The following is a 23301-nucleotide window of genomic DNA, read 5'->3' as shown; positions in this document are numbered from 1 at the left end:
TTTCATGTCTCACTTGGCAACAAATTTAAAAATATGTTTGGAGGAAACATCCTTAGAAATAAATACTGTTGTTTGGTGCAACAGTGCATTCAGAACTTCATTCTGATTGCGGAAACTGCCAGACATGACAGGCTTACAAAAATTAAAAAATGAAAAAAGAAAGAAATATTAAAATAGGGGAGATTCTAGTCATCAGCATCATTCATCAAGCCTTGGATTAAAGGTTCTAGCAATGGTACTTTGTTTGAAGCCACTTACATGTGGGAGGAGGAAATAAACTAAAACCATCACTATGCAAAAATGTCAAATGTGACATTGCGCACACACCTGGCCTTTAGAATAATGGATGTGAAACTTCTATTCTTCTGTTCTTTCTACTTCACCTCTTATACTTTTTTATTTTATTCTATCTTAGTTACTGTTTGTGTGCTATACAATACCTTTGCCGCTGCCACTAATATAGGGATTTCTTATTTCTCTTTCTGTCTCAGTCATATTTTATAGCTGATAGCAGTCAAAGAATAAGCAGAGATCTGCCAGGTGATGGTTAAAGAGTGTCCAGGCTGCACAACCATTCATACTGGCTGGATGAGATCAATACTGTACACATGTGGAAACAGAAATCAGCATTTTTTCCATCATTCTAATTATTCAGTATTTCTAATATTTTTATTAGAATAAATCAACTAAAAGCCCTCAAAGTTAAAAAGTAGCATTTTTGATGCACTTCAAATATTTTATACATCTGTAAGAAGTTTGCATGTTCTCCCCGTTTCTGTGTGGGTTTCCTCCTACAGTCCAAAGTGTTAGGGTTAGGTTTATTGGTGATTCTAAGTTGCCCATTGGTATGAATGTGAGTGTGAATGGTTGTCTGTTTCTCTGTTAGCCCTGCGACAGGCTGGCAACCTGTTCAGGGTGTAACGTGCCTCTTGCCCTGACAGCTGGATAGGCTCCAGCCCCCCTGTGACCCTGAAGTAGATAAGTGGAAGAGAATGGATGGATGTCAAGAGTTCATATCTATTGATGGTTTGAATTACTCAAGTATTAGTAGCAGTGTTACTCAAAGCATTTATATTTGTAATGGGTTCAGTTTGAAGGAAGAAATGAGCTTTCATGTGCTAACTGACAACATTATTCAGGCTTACATTTACATCATTAATATCTTGCAGGTGTCTGAGTTTTTGTGCAGGTCTGTTGACAGTTTGAAACACTGTGTCTCTAACACGCACACAGTAATAAACAGCCGTGTCCTCAGGCTGCAGATTCTGTCCTGTTATTGTCACTGTTCTAGCAGAAGTGTCTCTGCTGTAGCCGAACCTGTTCTTCAAAGCATCATTTTGCCGAAGACCACCTCCACCCCACTGATGGGAAATCCAATCAATTGGTTTTCCTTCACACTGTCTGACCCAACCTGTTCTATAGTCGTCATCAGTCATAGAATAACCAGAGACCTGACAGGTGATGGTCAAAGACTGTCCAGGCTGCAAAACCCTTGAGTCTGGTTGGATGAGATCAATACTGTAGACACCTGTGGAAATATAAATCATAATGTTCTCCATCATTCATCTGATTATTTTGCTTGTCTGAGGTTTTTATTACAGTGAATCCTCTAAAAGCTTCTTACAGGATCCAGCAGCCAGCAGCAGTATCAGAGTGAACATGATTGATGTTGAAGCTGAAATGATCTGGAGCTTGTCTGTCCTCTTACTGACACATGTACCACACCCTTTTAAATAACTCTTATTTGCATATTCTTTTAATCTTTTCTTATATTCTTTTCTGCATATTTTTGAATATTTTTAATCAGCTACAGCTTTTCCTCTTGATATAGAAAATGCTTACCTCTCGGCTGAAGATATTTTGTTATTTATGCATTAATTCATGCCAAATTATCCCAATATTAGATAAAACATTTTATTTAAAATTAAACAAGTTTTGATGATCTTTTTTAGTTCTTTAGTTTTGGAATTATCTGATCTAAACAGCTGAAGAAACACTTACATAAAAGATACCCAAGATGACGCCATCTTATTCGCTTCCTGCACGTATCTGATTCATTTTTCAATAAATGTTTTTTATTTTATTAGTTATACTACAGAGTCACTTGTGTATTTTGAAGTGTAAACAGGTACTGTAGATAGATAAGTAAATGGTTGTGGAAAAAAATTTTTGTTTTTAATGTTTCATTAACTTTATTAATGTGGATATCAGCTGATAACAGGATTTTAGCAGAAATGTCCTAATAATGGGGACCTTTGCCATTATAATAAAACCTTCAGAGCCACCAGGAGTGTTAACTTTAAGCATGTTGACAGTGTTCCTGGTTTGTCTTACACCCATTTTAAATATTTGGTAAAGTGGATCACTGTGAGAATTTGTTCACTGTAAGATATTTCAACATGATCACATTTAAGGTAAAAATAATTAAACTACTATTAAATCATCATAGAAAAAATATTAAGCTAACCAACAATTAATGGTTACAAACTTTACTTTATAATAATTAAAATATTTAAAATAAATAGAGGTAATTTTTGATCATATAAATTTCCAGCAGGTTCTGCTAAAAATGTGACTGACTCCTATGAGTTGCATGATGGTCTTATTCTGTTGAATTTTTTTAACTTGTAAATAAAATAAAGAAATTCTGTATTGTCATTTGTAAATCTTAAAGTCATGACCATTTCTGAAACTGTAAATTTTCTGACAGCCAGTTAATATAAAAACCTGGAAGACAGGTTCTAATATTGGAGCTTTGTTTAAAGTCCCTTACATGTGGGGAACGTCGGACGTCAAAAGGAAATGAACTGAAACCAAAAACTGATGTGATGCTATGCAAAAATGTTAAAAGTCACAGTGCACACAAAGCTGGCTTTTCTTTCAAATAAAGGATGTGAAACTTTCTAAAGTGGAAACTTAAGCAAAAATGAAGAGAAATGACACAATTCTCATTAAATGAATATTCAATCCATGTTCTAATGCAAAGTACAACAAATGAAGAAGCCCTAATCTAAGTGTCTTTAGATTGAAAAGAATTTAGATATAGTATAGATGTATGTTTTGAGTTAATGTGGCCCATTTTCCAGGAGTTAGGCAAATGTCTCCATCTGTCACAATAAAAGATGTGATACCACTAAACACTGAATAAGCACTTATGCTGGGAGTCTTGAAGAAGCAAAGCTTGTTAGAACTACAGTGCTCAAAAAATTAAAGGAACACTTTTTAATCAGAGTATATCATCGAGTCAGTTAAACTTTTGGGATACTGATCTGGTCAGTTAAGTAGCAGAGGGGGTTGTTAATCAGGTTCAGCTGCTTTGGTGTAATCTACTAGAGGGGCAACAACCCCATAAAACAGGAATGGTTTTTACAAGTGGAGGTTGCTGACATTTTTCCATACTTATCTTTTCTGGTTGTTTTTTGTCTAGTTTTGTATTTGGCAAGGGTCAGTGTCACTATTGGTAGCATGAGTGCCACTGTCAGAAGCTGTATCTCCCAGCACAGTCTCTAGAGCATGGAGGAGATTACAGTTACTCTGGTAGAGCTGGACAGGGCTGTAGAAGGTTCTTAATCCACGGGCAGGACCTGTATGTGCTCTTTGTGCAAGGAGGAAGAGGATGAACACTGCCAGCAGGCCACTGGTGTGAATGCCTCTGAACAAACAATCAGAAACAGGTTTCATGAGAATGGCCTGAGGGCCTAACTTCCTGTTCCTTACTCAGAATAATCAGTGTAAGCACTTTGATATCTGATACCCATCTTTTTTCTATGAGCCTATCAAACCCAGTCAATCTAGATGAAATCAGTACTGTACACATCTGTTGAACCATTAAGTAATATTATCTCTATCATTAATATGAATATTAAATTATATCTAATGTGTTTATTAATATGAACTCACTAAAAGCTTCTCACAGACTAACAATTAATGTTAAAGCTGGAATGAATTGAGCTCACCCACCCACTTACTGACACACACATATACACCACTCCCTTTTGAATAGCCTTCATTTGGATTCAAAAGGGAGTGGTGCTGAATAAGTTATATAATGTGTTATTAGTATATTTCTTTTAAATCAGAATACTTTTTTATTCCTAATAAAAAACCTTTGAAATGTTTTTTTGAAAACCAAAATTTTCTCATCAAATCCAACACAGCTAAGATACAATCTTGTCCTTATGCTTAACAGCTCTGGGGACCACCGCCTTTGAGAAGGTGAGAGAAATTTATGATGGTAATTTGAAACAAAGTCTACAACTGTGAAGTCTATAAAGCCCAAATATGAACAGCAGGCGGGCATTGGACGGTAACTCTACATAAAATGCACTAGAAGCAAGAGCGTGTAGGATTAAATTATGAGTTAAAAGCATAATGCAGAAAAATAATAATAATAAAAAAGCAGTGTCCCTCTGTGTCTCTCCTTTTCCTTAAAACCTTTGTGAAAAAGTGAAAGGAAGAACCTGTAACAAGAAACTAAAAAATTCTAAAAATTCCCATAACATACTTTATTTAAAAGGCTAAAACTAACGTCCTAATTTGGATGGTACAGTAACTAGCCACAGAGAGAGCATGTGGAGAAGTTTGACTTAGTGCAGCATGATTTAGTTTGTGTTTATTACAAAGACTTCTGGTGGTTTTCTTTTTTCTTGAAACTGAAAACTACAGTGAACCACAGACAAATTCACACATAAAGCTGCTCTCATTTTCTAAAGGGGAAGACCTGACTTTGAACACCCTCCATATTCTGATGAGAGCTGCTATTTTCTTATTTCTGTTGACATGGTCAAGAATGGTCGCAAGAATTTTTGGCGTTGACACTACTCACAAAACAAATTGTGTAATCATATCCCAGTAAAAGTTTTTAAAACTTGTCACTATATCATAGAAACAAAAAAACAAACAAAAAAAACTATATAAAAACTAAATCAGCAAAGTGCAACAAACTTTGTACCATTGCCAATACTTTTCACCACAGCTGGACATGAAGAGCACTATGACAGTGCTGTTATGTGTTGTGAGTTTTTTCATTTATTTGTTTAACTAGCACATTCTGAAGGATTTTGTACACCTGCTTAAACAGCTTCAGCCACTGTGAGTCTCGAGCACAGTAATAAACAGCAGAATCTTCAGTCTTCAGACTGTTCATCTGCAGATACAGCTGCTGTTTGCTGTTGTCTCTGGAGATGGTAAAGCGGCCTCGGACCGACTGAGAGTAGAAAGTTCCACTACTATCAGTATAAATAAAAGCAATCCACTCCAGCCCTTTTCCAGGAGCCTGTCTGATCCAGCCCATATGGTAGCTGCTGAATGTGAATCCAGAGGCTGTACAGGTCAGTCTGTGGGATTCTCCTGGTCTTTTTACTGCTGGTTCAGATTCTGTCAGAGTCTGACCATCAACACCTGTCAACAGAAATAAAAAGGATCATAAAACAATAAAGTATCATCATAAATTAAAGAAACATGAGAAATCAGTGAAGAGCATCACCTGCCCAACAGACAGTTAAAAGTATCAGTGCTGTCCAACAGTCCATCTTGTGTAACTATCTGTCCACTGTTCTGTACTCTGCTCTGTACTCTAAGCCTTCAGATAAGTAGCAGGTTAGAAGATGGAATATTTGCATCGACTCCTCCTTTAAAGCAGGACTGAACTGGTGAATTATTAATAGAGTTTTTTCCCTAAGATTAACTAACCTGAGGTCCCAGAAGCTTTAATGTGAAACCAGATGTTTTCACTGATTTCTTCACAAAAAACATGACTTAGAAAACTTATAGATAAAAATAATACAAACTGCCAGCTGTATTCATTTATAAGATATTTTTGCAATTTAGTATGAAAATATTTTTGACAGTTAAAAATCAGGCTGTTATGTAGTATCATGGGGCGAATAACATTTAAATATATAGAAATCAAACGTGGACATGCTAAAGTACTCTACAGATACTAAGAAAACCTGCAAACCTACAAATATCTATATCAGTGTTTTACAGAAAGGTTCACATTATGATGCTGTTAGAATTATAGAACCCCTGAGCACATTTAAAATGTATGCATACACAGCATAGCAGGCTGTAAATGAAGCACTTCCATTATCACTGCACCTCCTGATAGATGCACAAGACATTAGCACCAGTTTTCCTAAATGCTGCTTGGGGGCATTACCACTCGTGGTCACACTGCCCACATCACAAGTGGAGGATCTCATTACAGGGCTGAGGATGGGCCACACACCCACGTATCCAAATCAAGATATGACACACAATACCTGTTATATATTATATATGTTGTACATATTATTAATATGTTTAAAAAGTATTGTTATTTTAGCACAATAAAGGAAAAAATACATTTGTCCTCATTAATACATTAAAATAAATCTTTCTGGCTGCTAGAAATTTAATATTGTGAACTACAGCTAAACACTCACAGGCAGCTGCACTCAGTGTTCTTTAAAGGGAGAAACTTGACACTGACTGCCCTCTAGTGTTTTTAAACTGTTTTTAAGAATATGGTTATTTTTCATGTAAATACTGTATACTTGGGCTTTTTATTATTGATCCCTTCAGGAACCTTTTCTTTGTCTAGTTTAGTTTTGTACAAATGTTGGCTGTTATGGGCAAACATTTTTCTTTTCAAGTCAAAACAGAATGAAGCTAAGGTGCATAGCAGGTGTATGTTCATGAGGCACTTGGATTAGAAATCTATTCAAATCATCAGTGTAACCTGCACTGTGTTTGTGCTGATTTCCACTTGATATGTGTGTAGTATCAGTGCAATAAAAAAAAGCACACAAGCATGATTTATTGGACTGTATAATTGTAAATGTCATTTATGATCATACTGATCAAAATCATTCCAATAAGATGATATGATCTCAAATATTCATAAAAAAAATGATGGGGTGGGGGGGCTATCCCAGCTACTGGACAGCTGGTCTCAAATGCTACAACCTCCATGGACTATGATAATGTCATATTTAAAATATGCTGCAAGACTTCTGAGAAATTAAACTTCATTCACACCAATTTTGTATTTTACCTCACAGTATAAAACGACTTCAGGTGATGGTTTTTTTTGTGATGTGTTGCCATATAAATAAAACAGAAGTGACACTGAATTGAATGAATAACTCTTACCTGATAAATAAAAATGGAAGAAGTCCAGTTGCCACTTTTTTCAAGCTCTTGGGACAATATTCGGTAACGTGTCTTCCTGTAGGAATTTGTAGAGTACATCACTACATCTATTAAAGTAAGTTATTTGTCACCTTTTGAGTTTAATAATAATAATTTATTAATTATTTTTCAACTTTTACACCATGGAAGCTGAAGAGCTGGTTTGTATAGCACGTTTAAGTATTCAGATTTTGTTTTAAGTTACAGCCATAAACAGAATATTGGAACATCACAAGGAAATGAACTATTCCAGAAATGAAACAGGAATAACTTGTGCAAAGGTACTGATTTAGTATTAATGAGGATGTCCTATCTAATCTTAAGTAATCAGTATGAAACTGCTCCAAATCACATTTAGAAAGATTAAAGCAAACAGATGAAAACTGGCCGGTTTAGTGATTATAAAGAAAAAAGTAAATTCACGTGTCTTGTCTGTGATCCAGAAATAATTGTGAGTATGTCAGTATAAGAACATGTCAACACCTAAAATTCATCTGGAACACTGATAAGAGGTCTTGTCAGAGGAGAGGATGTACAGGTGAATCTTTTGTGAATTTTTACTTTCAGTGTATAAAAGATGCTCCACACAAAGCTGTAACATACGGTGTGGGTGGGAGGTCAAGGTTCAAATCACGAGTCCTTTGTGTAACTTGTTTCAGTTGTTTGTGGTGATCAGCTGTGTGATCAAATTTCTGGCACTGAATATTTTTTATTTATTTGTGTGTGTGTGTGTGTGTGCGTGTCTTTGTGAAAAAAAAGATATGTCTTCTTCTCACATGTAATACAGAAAAGCAGTCTTAAATACACAACTTGGCTGCCCGGGGTCACTGAGGTTTTTGTGCAGCTGCTCCTCTGGCTTCAGTTACTGTGCTTTGTCGGGCACAGAAGTAAACAGTCAGGCTCTTGATCTCGAGGTACTGAGTGCTGCTGGGAACATCTTCAGTCATGAGGAAGCGACTCTGAAAGGAGCTGCCATAGTCAACAGAGCTGGAACCTGAATTCATTGTACCAATCCACTCCAGAGCTTTCCCAGGCCTCTGTCGTATCCAGCTAAAATACCCGCTTGTCATGGTGTAACCAGATATGACACATGACATTTTCACTGTCTCTCCAGGTCTTTTCAGCACAGAGGAAGACTGATCCAGCTGGACATCACTCCAAACTCCTGTAAGTAAATAAATCACCATCATGGTCATTAAAAAAAAAAAAGACACCCCTCACAATGAACAAAAACAACAAAAAGCAAACAAAATAAAGAGTTTTTTTTTTTCTTACCTTGTATAGTGACAGCAAAAAATAACTCCAAACAACTGTGTTTTCCATTCTTTCATAAATACTGGAGCTCAGTCCTCTGAGATTCACTTTTAACAAATGTCCCAATGTTCTGCCATGAACTGTATGAGAATGACTGAGGATATGTTTATAAGAGCAAGAATTTGCATAAACCTCCCTCTATTGGTTAGACAAGCGTAACCTCTGTAACAGCAGAGAACAAAATATATCATTATCATTATTTGACAACTCCATGCTGGGGTCCCACGTCTTCTATTCTGTCTTTAGTTTCCTCTTTTCCTTGAGAATTTTGTGTTATTTATTTATTTATTCATTTAATTTTTACAGTCATTGCTTTTTATTTACAATTTGTGACAGCGAAATATTGCAATACATTCTTGTTCGTGCTTGTTTCTCCTGTAAAATTAAATACATAAAATAAAATAGTCTCTATCATTTATCTGATTACTTAGTGTTTCCAGTGTGTCTGTTAGTGTGAATCTACTGAAAGCTTCTCACAGGATCCAGCAGCCCTGTGAGGTCCTGAAACATGAGTGATACTGAAGCTGAAACGATGTGAAGCCGCAGTCACTGCTGATCTAGTCGTTTCCTAGAGGGACCAACTTGGCATTGAGTGCCCTCTAGTGTTTTGATCAGAACTGCCACATTTGCTCTTATTCTAAATTTTATGCATATTTTCCTCTAAGAAAGTGTACATTTCTTATTTAAATTTTTGATAAGTAGACAATAATTTTACCAATCAAAAATCCACTTTTTAATCTATTAAATACTGCAGTTTTAATTTCTGTGAGCTCCCATATACTCTGTAGGTGTTTCTGTGTCTGTGCTTTTCCATAAACTGTATGGGGTTGGCAAATGGTGTGTTCATACAAGAGGAACATCATATCCATAAGAAGAGGCAGCAGAGGAACATGTAAAACTATTCCAAAATAGTCATCTTCTCAACTGTTGGAGACAGAAATACTTTTAGCTGAAATTTCAAAAACAATATTTATCATTCTGTGGTAATTTTCTGCCCACTGCCTTTGAAATAAACTAGAAATAACTGCAAAGGAATTGAAGAGATTTTGTTCTTTAAAATGGAGTCCATTACCCTTGATTGTGAGTGTATTTGTATCTGTGATTGTTTCTTGCTGACTGTTTGTATGAGTCTGATGTTGTTTTGTGTCACTGTGTCTCTTGTACACAGTAATAAAAAGCACATTATCTCCACCATTCATCTGTATATTAAGTGTTTCTAATGTATTTGTATATGTTCCTGTGTATGTGTTTATAGAGTGAGTGAATGAAAACTCCTCACAGGATCCAGCAGATGCCAGCAGAAGTATCACAGCAAACATGATTGATGTTTGAAATGGTGTGAGCTCATCTGTCCTCTGACACAAAGACACATAACTTAAATATAATGAATACATTATATTTAAGTACACCTTGGATTTTGTTATTGGTCAGACTGCAGAGGAAATGTTTTCTTTTTAATTAGAGAGCTTGTGTGCACTGATCATCTGGCCTTATCATTTATTAAAGAAATATATCTGAAGCTTGCTGATATAAAATGTTTTCATTGTGGTTACATTTATACAGTTACATTGGCATATGTGGTTAAAAAAAACAATTTTTGTAGTTCTTTTCTTGGTTTCTGAATGATGAGCAGTGTATCTAAGCCAGTGTAACAGATTCTCCTGCTCAGTCGAATACCTGACAGAGACAGTGACCTAACAGACACTGGAAGTGCAGGTTCTCTTACTCTACTGATCACTGCTTCATTTCCCTGATGCAAAAGCTAATTTAAAACGTGCTTAATATTTTATCTAATAGCATCAGGAGCAATCAAGATGACATATACAGGAAAAAAAAAATACAAAAAAATCCAGCCTATGCCAGCTGTATGATTATGTAGATTTATATTTATAATTTATATTTATTTATTTTGTTGTCGAAATGGTTATTTGAGTTCTAATAGCAGGGACGGTAGTTATTATAATAAAATATATACATTAAAATGAGGGTTGTAATAAATTCATCACAGAATAATTTGGAAATATGTCTTATAGTGGTGATAAATACAGGAAGTAGGTCAAATTTTATTTGAAACTAGATGCTGGAGCCTCGAGGGGAAGTCAATTTAGGAAACAGGTGTGACTCTGCAAAAATGTTAAATGTCATAGTTGAAATCACAGCTGAACAGTTGAAAACCCCCTTTTTTTTCATGGAGATCACTGAGACTTTTGTGCAGCTGCTCCTCTCCTCCTTATGTCACTGTGTGCTTGAGCACAGAAGTAAACAGTCAGGCTCTTGATCTCGAGGTACTGAGTGCTGCTGGAAACATCTTCAGTCATGAGGAAATCACTTTGAAAGGCGGTTCCATAGACAGCAGAATTTGAACCTGAATTCATCAAACCAATCCACACCAGAGCTTTCCCAAGCCTCTGTCGTATCCAGCTAAAAAACCCGTCTGTCATAGAGTAACCAGATATGATACATGACGTCTTTATTGTCTCCCAGGTCTTTTCAGCTCAGAGGAAGACTGGTCCAGTTTGTTTTCACTCCAAACCCCTGTAAACAAATAGATCATCATCATTAGCAAACCCTGCAGACCTGGGCAATGAGAATACTACCTGGGAAGCCCATCTGAGAAACACTTTATCAATGATCTATGAGTGGAGATCGCAGCAGAGATGTTGAGAAATGATGTTCCTTGGGAAGAGTGTTCTGTAAACAACAAGGTATTTGAAGTTATCCATCCTCTAGAGCAGCGCTATTCAACTCCAGGCCTCGAGGGCCGGTGTCCTGCTGGTTTTAGATGTGTCTCTGCTTCAACACACCTGAGTCAAATATAGACGTCATGAGCAGGACTCTGGAGAACTTGACTGCATACTGAGGAGGGAATTCAGCCATTTGATTCAGGTGTGTTGGATCAGGGACACATCTAAAACCTGCAGGACACGGACCTCGAGGACTGGAGTTGAATACCCCTGCTCTGGAGGGTCTTCATCTACCTTGGGTTTACCTGATCCCAGCAGAAAAAAATTGATTGATTTCTATTTTCTTACAAGACCATAAAGAGACACAGGGACTTGCAGCCTATTTTTCAGCTTGACCCAGTTTTAGTAGGACTGATCATCTGTGTATGAGCTGCTGCTGCAGCTGAAAAGTCCTTAATGACTTCATGTGTTTTGTATTTTTGGTTACTCTGATCTAACCTTGCTTGCTCTCCATGCCGTCTCTCCTATTCTTTTAGAACGTCTGTCAACAGCATGCTGGCTCAGATACACTATAATTCTGCTTGAGATGCCATCATTGTTAAACAGTGTGATGTTTTAAACCCTTCCACACTGCTGCCTGTTGCTGGGGAAGGCGAACCGTGCTTGAGTTGCAGCTGAGTGTGAAGTACTGCACGTACAACTCCTTACTGACACTCGTACACCTCACTGCTATAAAAAATAAATAAATAAACAAACTTGTTGGGGAGGGGGTTCAGTTTCTCTTTCTCTTTTTTCACTCAATCACAGGCAACAGGAAGACATGTTGCAAGATTTCAACTGTATCAGCACTGGTTAGCAAACTGAATGCATTAAAATATAAATGTGCATTTAGAAAATTGAGACTTCTAATGTTATTCAGTCTTTCTCCTTTTTTTAACACTCCTGTATATCTGAAATAATTGGAGCAACAAAGTTGCCATATTCAGAAAAGCGCTACTACTGTGTCTCATTAACCGTCCATGTCAGGCTCTTTATGTAAAATTAGACGTTTTTGATTTGGATTGATTCCTGCTCAGTAATAAAAACTGGGGAAATCTTATTGCAGTTACATCAAGGTGCTGTACAAAAACAAAATGCAGCTACTTCATTTGTGTGTTTATTTTTTTTAAATGAATGCTTTTTTTGTGTGTGAGTGTGTATAAACTGTGCACACGTGTAAACAGACATAAATTTTTTGTCTACTATTCATTACATTAATAGTTTTTCTCATGTTTTTATTAGAGTGAATCATAAACAGCATCTCATGAGATGCAGCAGCATCAGGACCACAGAGAGCATGGTTGATCTTGAAGCTGAACTGATGTGAGCTGTTCTTTTCAGCTCCTCACTTTATTTCAATTATGAAATTGATGCAAATTTGAATATATTTCCACTTGATTAATTCAATTTAAATGTACAGTTTGTTTGAAAACTTGAATGTGAAACCAGGAGTTTTCACAAAATACAACTTTAGGGTAACTCATAAGACACAGTGGTTTGTTCTATAAAAATTTGCCTGTATATGTAAACACTTAACAAGTTTTCTATCTCATACGCTGATATTAACAATTACAGCACGTGTGTGGTTGTGTGTTGCTGGTTGTTGAGTATTTGTGTTGTCTGTTGTTGTCACTGTTCCAGCAGAAGTGTCTCTGCTGATGCTGAGCTTGTTTTTTAAATCACCCATCATGCCATTTGCTGTGGCTTTACGGTCGTGGAGATTTCAGGTGGAAAATTAAAGAAACATAGAGCTTGAGGAGTTAATGAAGCTTCATAAAACAATAAACTTTGTCATTTCAGTAAATAATCATTCGGGCATTGTGGTAGTTAGTTGTGGTAAAGATTATTATTGCTGTCATGTAGATAGTAAACTTCCTTTGAATGGATTGAATAAATATCGAGAGTAGTTTTCGCTCCTACTACAACATTGACAAAGAGCCATTTACTAAATGTCAATGTAGTGGCTCAACAGATGATTCTCTGGAGTTGTGCCACTTTCTTCCTTGTTTCCTGAAGCACAGAATTAAACCTCACAGGTTCTTCTTCACTCAAGCTTCTGACTTTGATGCCATTTGTGCTGCTTGACACATTCAGTCTGGAGGAAATGGCTTTGAGAAGAATCCCAGAGTTTTCTCTGGCCTCTTTCATATACCCACATATTACATGCTATTGATTGTTTGATATCTTAGAGAGAGACTTTGCCAGTTTGACCTCATTCATAACTCCCATAAGCACATATATTATCTGTGGGTATAATGGTGACATTTTCTTGATGCCATAGACTGCTTTCAGTATAGCATGCTTTTGTTATGCATTTTAAAAATGCATAACAAAATCTAATAATATAATATATAAAAATATTCACTAACTGAACATTATAAACTGCTCAAAAACAAAGAGTGATCATGCAAGGCACATACAGTAATCAGGAGGACAGTTTAGGATTTTGTACAGCTGCTCAAACACTTTCAGTCACTGTGGCATTCGAGCACAATAATAAACAGCAGAATCTTCAGTCTTCAGACTGTTCATCTGCAGATACAGCTGCTGTTTGCTGTTGTCTCTGGAGATGGTAAAACGGCCTTGGACTGACTGAGAGTAGAAAATGCCGCTACTATCAGTATAAATGTGTGCAACCCACTCTGGTGCTTTTCCAGCAGCCTGTCTGATCCAGCCCATAATGTAGCTACCAAAGTTATATCCAGATCCTGTACAGGTCAATCTGTGGGATTCTCCTGGCCTTTTAACTGCTGGTTCAGATTGTGTCAGAGTCTGACCATCAACACCTGTCAACAGAAATAAACAGGCAGGAAAGAAAATAAATGATTTTCAACATAAAATAGGAGCATGAAAATAGTTTTAGTGGAGAGTTTTACCTGCAGAGCAGACAGTCAAAAGTAGCAGCACTGTCCTACAGTCCATCTTCTTTGACTTTGTGTCTGTCCACTGTTCTCTGCATACTTTCAGCAGAAATATAAGTAGAGATGGACGACATTTAAATATTTACATTTGCTCCACCTCAACAGTAGGCGAGAACTTGTGAATTGTAAATGTCCATGAATTATAAAGAGCTTTCACTCAGAGTCACCTGACTTAAAACTTCAGATGTTTGAATTTGAAACTACATTTTATTTCTAAAGAAAAGTGGAAGAGAATGGTTGGATGGATGGATGGATGGATGGATGGATGGATGGATGGACATTGACACACTTTTCAGACTATTTTGTATTAAATTATGCTTCAGAAAATGTTTTTATCTTGTATTTAACTTCTGTACAGAATTAATTGACAAGTATTGGCAAACACGTGTATTTATCAAGGTTTAGACATTTAAAAGTTTAGTTATTTCAGTGTGATAAAGCATGCAGAGTAACTAAAAAGGCACAAAATATACAAATCTAATCTTACTTAATGAGTCTCAGACATTGCTTGTACTAGCAAGTGTAGGGTGGGGGTCGATGTGAATTTTACACTGTATTAAGGTACCAAACCCTTCAGCAGTAATGGAAAGTCTGTGTAGGGAGTGAATTATTCACAGTTGCTCTTTTTTTATTAGTGTAAATCTAGCAGCCAGCATCAGACATCTCTAGACGTGAAGTTCTTCACAAAAGGAAGATTACACAGCATGAAAAGCATTTATACCAAATGCTGATTTTTCTTAAATTGTGGGTGTGTTTTAAACGTTTCCCTGCCTGTCAGAGGTTGTGCCTGTTGTGTATGTGTCTTATACGTATATAGTAGCCAATATAAGATAAATTGACCCATTTCAGAGTTGCAGTAAGTCTCGGGCTTTTTCTTGGTAATAATTTCAAGCACAGTTTCATTAAAATAGACCTGAATTAATAATGTATTGTAATGCAATAATGTTAAGCCACAGTTATTTTGTACAGCTGCCCAACAGACTTGACTCACTGTGGCTCTTGAATAGAATAAAAGCACAGTTTTAAACAGCAGAGTCTTCAATCTTCAGCCTTTTCATCTGCAGATACAGCTGCTGTTTGCTGTTGTCTCTGGAGATGGTAAAATGGCCTTGGTGTGACAGTAGTATTTGTTGCTACCACCTTAACTGTCAACCCACTCTGGTCCTTTTCCAGGAGCCTGTCTGATGCAGTCCATGAGGTAACTACAGGAAAAAAAAAATCTAGAAGCTGTACAGGTCAGTCTGTGAGATTCTCCAGGCATTTTCACTGCGGGTTCATATTCTGTCAGTCTGACCATCAAAGACAACAAAAGAAAACTGTCACTGGTTTAAATGGGTAACTTGTTGAAAACAATGTTACTTCATTCAGTAAAAAGGGGAGATGGTGAGAGGGAGTAATAAATGTAAGCACAGTCACACGTGGTAAGAGCAACACTCTCCAGTCTCGTCCAGAGTTATTATAGTTTTTGATTTTACATTATAGTTTAGTTTTAGTTTGTTTTAACTTTTTTCCCTCTAATTCAGTTAGTTTTAGTTAGTTTTCAGAGTTGTTTTGGTCATTTTTATTAGTTTGAAATTTTGGTTTAATGCTTAGTTTTAGTTTTTCATTCTTTGTCAGGTACAAGATTAAAGGCGAATCAAGAGTGAATATCGTGTAATAAAAACTCAACAAAAGATAACGTTTAAAGAAATGTATTCAACAACCAACCGATCATGAGATCATAAGCTGTCATGACCCGGGGCCAGTGGCCCAGTGTTTTGTGTTCTTTTGGTTATGTTTTGTTATATCTCTGATTATGTTTATTTGGTTTCTTTCATGTGGGTCTTCAGTTTGTTATGGTTTTGAGTTTAGTCGGGGTTTTGTATCCTTTTCTTGTCTTTCCACGTCTCGGTGTTCAGCATTTATTAGTTACTGGCCTCTTGTCTATGATACTTCCTCATGTTGTGCTTACTCTGCATTTGTGTCTTTGTTTACTTCCTGTTTTCATTTGACAGTCAGTGCTCCCTGTGACTCATGTTTAGTTTTGCTTCCCCTGTTTAATTTGTTAGATTCTGTTCACCTGTGCCCTGTGTTCCCCAGCCGTTTCTTGTTTGCCATCATTACCTCCTGTGTGTATTTAAGCCCCTGTGTTTGCTCTGTTCCTTGTCGTATCCTCCCTCATGAAGGTGTGGTTTTGTCCATTCAGTTTGAAGTTTTGTTTCATGCCATTCTTCTGCATTTTATTTCACTTTATCTACAATAAAGTCACCTTTTAAGTTCAGTTTTGCTTCTGGAGTTCTGCATTTGGGTCTACCCTGCTCGCCACACCGCTCACGCATGAGCATCAACAGGAAGAAACATAAAGAAAAGCAAACTCCAAAACCCAGTAAACTACAATAAACTCTACAATAAACTTCAGCATCAGTTCAGTAGATTAACAATACCTACATGTGGTGTATAACGTCAGAACGCAGTGAATGTTTGACAAAAAGAAACTGAACTCTTTGAAGGAAATAGATTGATTGATACTTTACTGATCCTGAAGGAAATTAGCTCAAATCCAGCTGCATCCTGATGTTATCCACCACATGGAGCTGGTTCTGTTTTTTTTTTAAAAATCAAAAACAGTCAAAAACAGACCTCATGAGGGTGGCCTCAGGGCCCGACATCCTCTAGTTGGCCCTGTGGTTAACACCTGGTACTGTGGAGTCTGATTGGCATTTGCTCTAGAAAACCAGAATTGGCATGTGCTTTTCACAGATGAGAGCAGGCTCACTCTGAGTACTTTGTATGACTATATATGGGAATGTCTGGTGAGGCCTGAAATGAGCCCCCAAATGTATGAACAACTGCTTGTGATAATTTTAATTATCACAAGCAGTTATAATTATAATTTTAATTTAGCACCATGTTTTATTAACTGTGGATACGTTTGATAATGAGATCACTTACACAATGACATTGGAAGTGACAAGAATGGCAAAAATAGCTGAAATAAATATAAAAAAGGTGCCATTATGTCTGAGACAAGTGTAGTATTAGTATTGATATTGATATTAGTATTAGAATCAGTAACAGCCTCATTATATTGCAATTATATTGAAGTAAGCTAAAAAAAAAAAAACAGTATAAGGACTGTTCAGCTGCTCAAACAACTTCGGTCACTGTGGCTGTCGAGCACAATAATAAACAGCAGAGTCTTCAGTCTTCAGACTGTTCATCTGCAGATACACCTGCTCTCTGCTGTTGTCTCTGGAGATGGTAAACCGGCCTTGAACTGACTGAGAATAAAAGATGCTACCACTGTCATACATGCTCGCAACCCACTCCAGTCCTTTTCCAGGAGCCTGTCTGATCCAGGCTATAAAGTAGCTGCTGAATGTGAATCCAGAGGCTGTGCAGGTCAGTCTGTGGGATTTTCCTGGGCTTTTAATCACAGGTTCGGACTCAGAGTCTGATCATCAACACCTGTGAAATCAAAAGAAAGTCATTTTAATTCAAGCTCTAACTTGATGAAGACAAATAATTCTAATAATAATAAAAATAATAATATGTTTTCACCTGCCCAGCAGAGAGCTATAAGCAGCAGTCCTGTGCTACAGTCCATCATATCAAACTGTGTGTTCACTGACCTTCACTCTCTCTGCAGCCTGATAAGTGAGTGAAAGACATCTGAGTTTTGCATTGACTCCTCCTCACTGTGTGGACTGAGTTGAAATGAGTGTGTTTGCATCCAGCAGTTTCTCACAGGTTCCAGCTGTTAGGATACAGAAAACATGGCTGATGACGATGCTGATCTGATGCCAGTTATTCTGTCCTCTCACTGATGCCATCACACACTTTACTTCAGTTAGGAGGATGAGGTTTGAGGATGAAGATGTCTTTGAATAAAGTGAGTGTGCATTTGCAGTTGAATAATTAATTTGGATATTCAGTGTTAAAACAGATGGGCACATAATTATTTCTATATTTTTTTAATTCTTTTGATTAAAATACTTTTTTAAAAACACCTGAAGAGAAATCAATAATGTTTTTTCCAGAATTCATTTGAAAAGGATTCAAAGATGTTTGTTTGTCTTTGCATTTTCCACAATGAAATTTAGCATTGCAGTGTTTTTAGTCAGTGTTCATATGTGTAGTTAATAATGTGAGAGCTCCTCACAGGATTCAGCTGACAGTATTTCAGAGCTACAGAGAAGATGTTGAAGCTGATTCTGTTTGTTTATTTTGACTGAAGTTCATAAATGTGGTTGTTTCTGACTTGTGAAATAACTTATTTTAGATTATGCAGTATCACAATATTAAACTGTGCTTTTGTTATTTAAAGTTAAGTTAAAAATTCCCAATGAAAACCTAAGAAACATGACCACAGTTGGTTTCTCCTTACTGCAAACATAAACAGTTCAGTAAAATGTTACTTTGGAACACGTTTACACCCAACGCTGCCTGAATCTGTCTTATAGTCAGTTTCTCATGAATGTCAAGGTAAACTGCTCATCTCAGTTAAAGCTGGTCTGAGAGCGCCTCCTCTGGTGACTTCATGCTACAGACGTTCAGGCACTGCAGGGTTTTTGTTCAAGTCTGCTGATAGTTTGTGTCACTGTGGCTGTCTGGCACAGTAATACACAGCAGTGTCTTCAGGCTGCAAATTTTGGCCTGTTAAAGTCACTGTGTTGCTCGAAGAGTCTAATTTAACACTGAACTTGTTCTTTAGTGAATCTTTGACAGTTGTGTCCCTACTGAACCACTCCAGTGCTTTCCCTGCAGGTTGCCGGATCCAGTGCGTGTAGTAGCTGCTCACAGAATAAGAGACCTGACAGTTGATGGTCAGTCGTTGACCCGGCTGCACTGACATGGAGGCTGGCTGTGTCAGCTGTTCACACTTCACACCTGTTAAAAAAATAAATAAAATACATAAAGTTTTGTGACAAACTCTCAAGTCATGTTACAAAAGGAGAAATGCTGGCTATGACAAATGTAAAGAGACTCGCATCCAGCTGCCAACAGCAGGAGAAGAGCTACAGAAAACATGTTTTGTGAATCTGATGAGCTGTGAATCCACCCCACGGTCTGATGAGATGTTTTTATAGCCAAATAGGAAGTCAAGTTTGCATAGAAGTGAACATAGAAGCCATCAGTGCAGTTAACTAAAAATGTATGCTGTGTCAAACTCACTCACTTGTAGCACATTGATGAAACCAGTGATTAATCCAGAGACTGAACAGGTCAGTGTAGATGATTCTCTGGGTTTTTTTAATCATGGGGTAGACTGGGCTTTGCATTGTCTGTTTCCTCTAAAGGCAGTTAATCTAAAATGCTTTATAATATTTTGGCCCTCAAACAAAGTGGGCTGCAGCTTAAAATATTTGTTTTCAAAGAGAAGATTTATCTGAAGTGAATTGATTATTGTTTCACTGTCTACACAGTCAACAACAATTCAGGACAATTGACACTGACAATATAAAATAAACCTTTGGTGAGGATAAAAAAGGAAATAGTTTTTGTATTATATTTCTATTTCTGCCTCTCAGTGTCTCTCTGGAACAGTAATGAACTGCTGTGCCCTCAGTCTTCAGGCAGTTCATCTGTAGATGGGTTTCACTGCTGGAGTCATCTCTGCAGTTGGTGAATGTGACCTTCATGTTCTCTGGTGTCCTCCCTACAGACAGCTAAGACGAGCATTGACTGTCCCTCACAGGAAGGAGATAACTGATCTGAGTTTCAATTAAAAAGAAAAAAAACAAACAAACAAGGATTGTATTAGAGTCTTTTGCATGGAAATTAGTTTACATATCTGATAAGGATACATAGGAGTAAAAATAACACCACAGTCACATTACACTATTAAGTTATTGATGCTATTAAGCTTCATTTGAAAAAAAAAAAATGCAAATTTTGTACATTTTAGGAAACATACAAACATATTTTATTTCCAAGAGAAAAAACATTAATGTAGCATTTTTATGATCTCATCTCTCCAAATTATTTACTACTGAAATTGTGAGACAATTGGGAACCTCCTAAACTCCTTCATGTGGTACAAAAGAGGTGATGTAACAAATAGATTTACAGACTGATGTCAGCACAGCTCCAGTCATTTTAACAAGTTTGTCAGGTTTTTAAACCACTGGTTCAGATTCTGATGATGAATGCAGGCAAGATTTAAAAGCAAACACCAAAGTATTTTTAGATCAGCACCAACATGTGAGTCCACTGTTCTCTGCCATCATGCCTGCAGTCAGATATGAAGGGGGAGGAGCTATTGGTCTTTTTGTAAGAGCTTCTATTCTTCTGAAGCTAGTGGAGTTATTGAAGTTATCTGAATATAATTGTTCACTGATTATTTACTTCACAATGCATCCTAAAAAAGTAAACATCCTCAGAACAACTTCAAATAAAACAATATAGAAAACAATAAATAAACCAAACAACTTCTGCTCATAGAAAGGTGATAACAGAACTCCAATGATCAGCTTAGAGTAACTAACTTGACATGAGTGTCTCTGGTCTGTGGAAAGAAGCCAAAGGACTTCAGCCAGCTGCTGAATTCAAATTTTCTTTTTATATATCTACTTATAAAGTACGACCTCACCACATTAAACCCACATTGTAAATTAAATTAAAATAAGCCTAAATAATACTTGCAGTGAACACTTTTATGCTTTTCTGACAGCTGTCATTAAATAGAGCAGCTGTGCTGCAGCTTTAAAATGATGCATAAGCAAGGATGTCCTTTCAGCTCCAATGTGCCAAATCATCTTCTCTCCTTGGATTTAAGTCTTCCAGCCATCTCCTAGTATTCCTTGTTGTCTTGCTTGTTGTATACCTCATGTACAGTACAGTCTTCCAAATGATCCCTGGACTTTATCTTTAGCCTGTTCCTTCTTTTTTGGATTATTTGCTGCACTAACTGATAATCTATTTATGACTGTGGTCTGTCTTTAGACTAACTTCTTACAAATGATCAAATCTCATCACTTTGATATGAGCAGTTTGGCTTCAATGACGTTGAAAAAGAAACTTGATTTGTATCTTAAATGTGTCAAAATCATCGTAGATTGTCTTTTAAAAATATAATACACTTGCAAAAGCAAAAGTGGTTCCCTAACAAAAGTAAAATTAAAGAAAATAATTTTATTATAATTTTCTTTAGATGAGAATTTAAAACATATAAGCTAAAGATGTCTGATGAGCACTGTGGGATTTTGTTCAGCTGCTTAACTAAAGTCAGTCACTGTGAGTGTCGAGCACAATAATGAACAGCAGAATCTTCAGTCTTCAGGCTGCTCATCTGCAGAAACAGCTGCTCTCTGCTGTTGTCTCTGGAGACGGTGAACCGGCCTCGGACTGACTGAGAGTAATAGTTGGTGCCACCATTAGCATCAACTGCAATCCACTCCAGTCCTTTCCCAGGAGCCTGTCTGATCCAGTGCATCCAGTAGCTACTAAATGACAGTCCAGAGGTGGTGCAGGTCAGTCTGTGAGACTCTCCAGGTTTTTTAACAACTGGTTCAGACTGTGTCAGAGACTGACCATGAACTGTAAAAACAGAACAATAATCATATTTTTATTTCACAACATTTTAATGATAACTGAAGCTACAGTAACTGATCTTCACCTGCCCAGCAGATAGTTAAGAGCAGCAGTCCCGTCCTGCAGTCCGTCCTGTTAAACTCTGTGTCTTCTGCTCTGTCATGCTCCCTGCAGTCAGCTGTTTATAGGTGGAAGATATGCAAGTTTTGCATTGACTCCTCCTCACATTATACAACTGACTGACTTTAACTAAGCCTCACATCTCAGTTGAATGTAAAATGAATCTTATTTTCTTGTATCTTTTGCTGATAAAAGAAAATAAGATGTTTATGATCATTCTAAAGGCTCCAGTAGGCTCCAATACAGCAAAGGACATTACTAATGCAAAGTGATTATACCAAACCTTAAACACACTTTGATCAGTTAGTATAGCTCATAATTTTTAGAGCACTTATATGAATCTATTTTCTTCATGCAAGGCAACAGCTCAACACAGATTATTATTTTTTTATTACAGCAGTGATGTTCAAAGTTCAGCTGTGCATTTAACAAACTGTTGTAAACAACTCAAAATATATCAGCAGGTTATGGCATGAAATGGAAACTACCATTACGTTAACATTTACATTTACATGATCTGCGTCACTTTGTTCATTAACGCGATTGTCTTCATAAAGGGTCGAATGGTCTGTCGCAATGAATTATGGGGCAGCATTTTCTCCTTTCCTTTCATAAAGGATGGAGCCAGTGTATCCTACAGTATACCAGCTGAGGTTTTAAAGGAAGCACTGAAGCTGCTTTGCTCAGTATTTGGAGAATTGGAACAGCTTTTATTCTGGCTGACACCCACATACTTCCAAGTCACTTGCCTCAGTTTGGAAACTTCCTGAGCAAAATGGACGACTGGAACACAACGTTAGTGTGTTATAGTCTGGTCTCTACTTTATGTTGTAACTTCCTATTTCATTCTTCTTTTTTTTTTTTTTCTTGTTAGCCTTAATTAGTTTCAGCTGTCCACTGTTTCCTGTCTCTTTCCTTCATTCTTTGTCCTGTCATATTGTTTTCACTGCCTGCCTGTTTCCCTGTTTGTTTCTTTGTGTTTCTAACCAGTGCATCAATATCCAACTCAGTAGCAGAGAGCTGGTTGGCTAGTTGGTCTTCCCAGCTGTGTTCATTGTGTTTCCTGCTGTCTGTGGAGGCTATTTATCTAACTGTTTATTTTTATATATCTACTTGTAAAGTATGACCTCACCACATTAAACCCACATTATAAATTGATTTAAAATAAGCCTAAATAATACTTGCAGTGAACACAATTATACTTTTCTGATAGCTGTTATTAAATAGAGCAGATGTGCTGCACATTGTGTTTAATTAAATTTGCTTTAAACTGATGCATAAGCAAGGATGTCCTTTCAGCTCCAATGTGCCAAATCATCTTCTCTCCATGGATTTAAGTCTTCCAGCCATCTCCTAGTATTCCTTGTTGTCTTGTTTGTTGTATACCTCATGTACAGTACAGTCTTCCAAATGATCCCTGGACTTTATCTTTAGCCTGTTCCTTCCTTTTTGTATTATTTGCTGCACTAACTGATAATCTATTTATGACTGTGTTCTGTCTTTAGACTAATGATTAGGAATGTGGATTATACTCTGCT

General features: G+C 36.9%; 1 protein-coding gene across 1 annotated transcript in view; it reads right to left on the bottom strand.

The window, feature by feature from the left end:
* Window positions 1-23301, bottom strand: part of LOC115783986 (serine/threonine-protein kinase pim-1-like) — a 1015907-nt gene that overhangs the window by 480276 nt on the left and 512330 nt on the right. The gene's annotated exons all lie outside the window — the stretch shown is intronic.

This window comes from Archocentrus centrarchus, chromosome 8 (assembly GCF_007364275.1).
Source record: "Archocentrus centrarchus isolate MPI-CPG fArcCen1 chromosome 8, fArcCen1, whole genome shotgun sequence".
In the NCBI taxonomy this organism is placed as follows: Eukaryota; Metazoa; Chordata; class Actinopteri; order Cichliformes; family Cichlidae; genus Archocentrus; species Archocentrus centrarchus.
The sequence above is the reverse complement of the archived record's forward strand: the minus strand, read 5'-3'. Positions and strand labels throughout refer to the sequence as shown.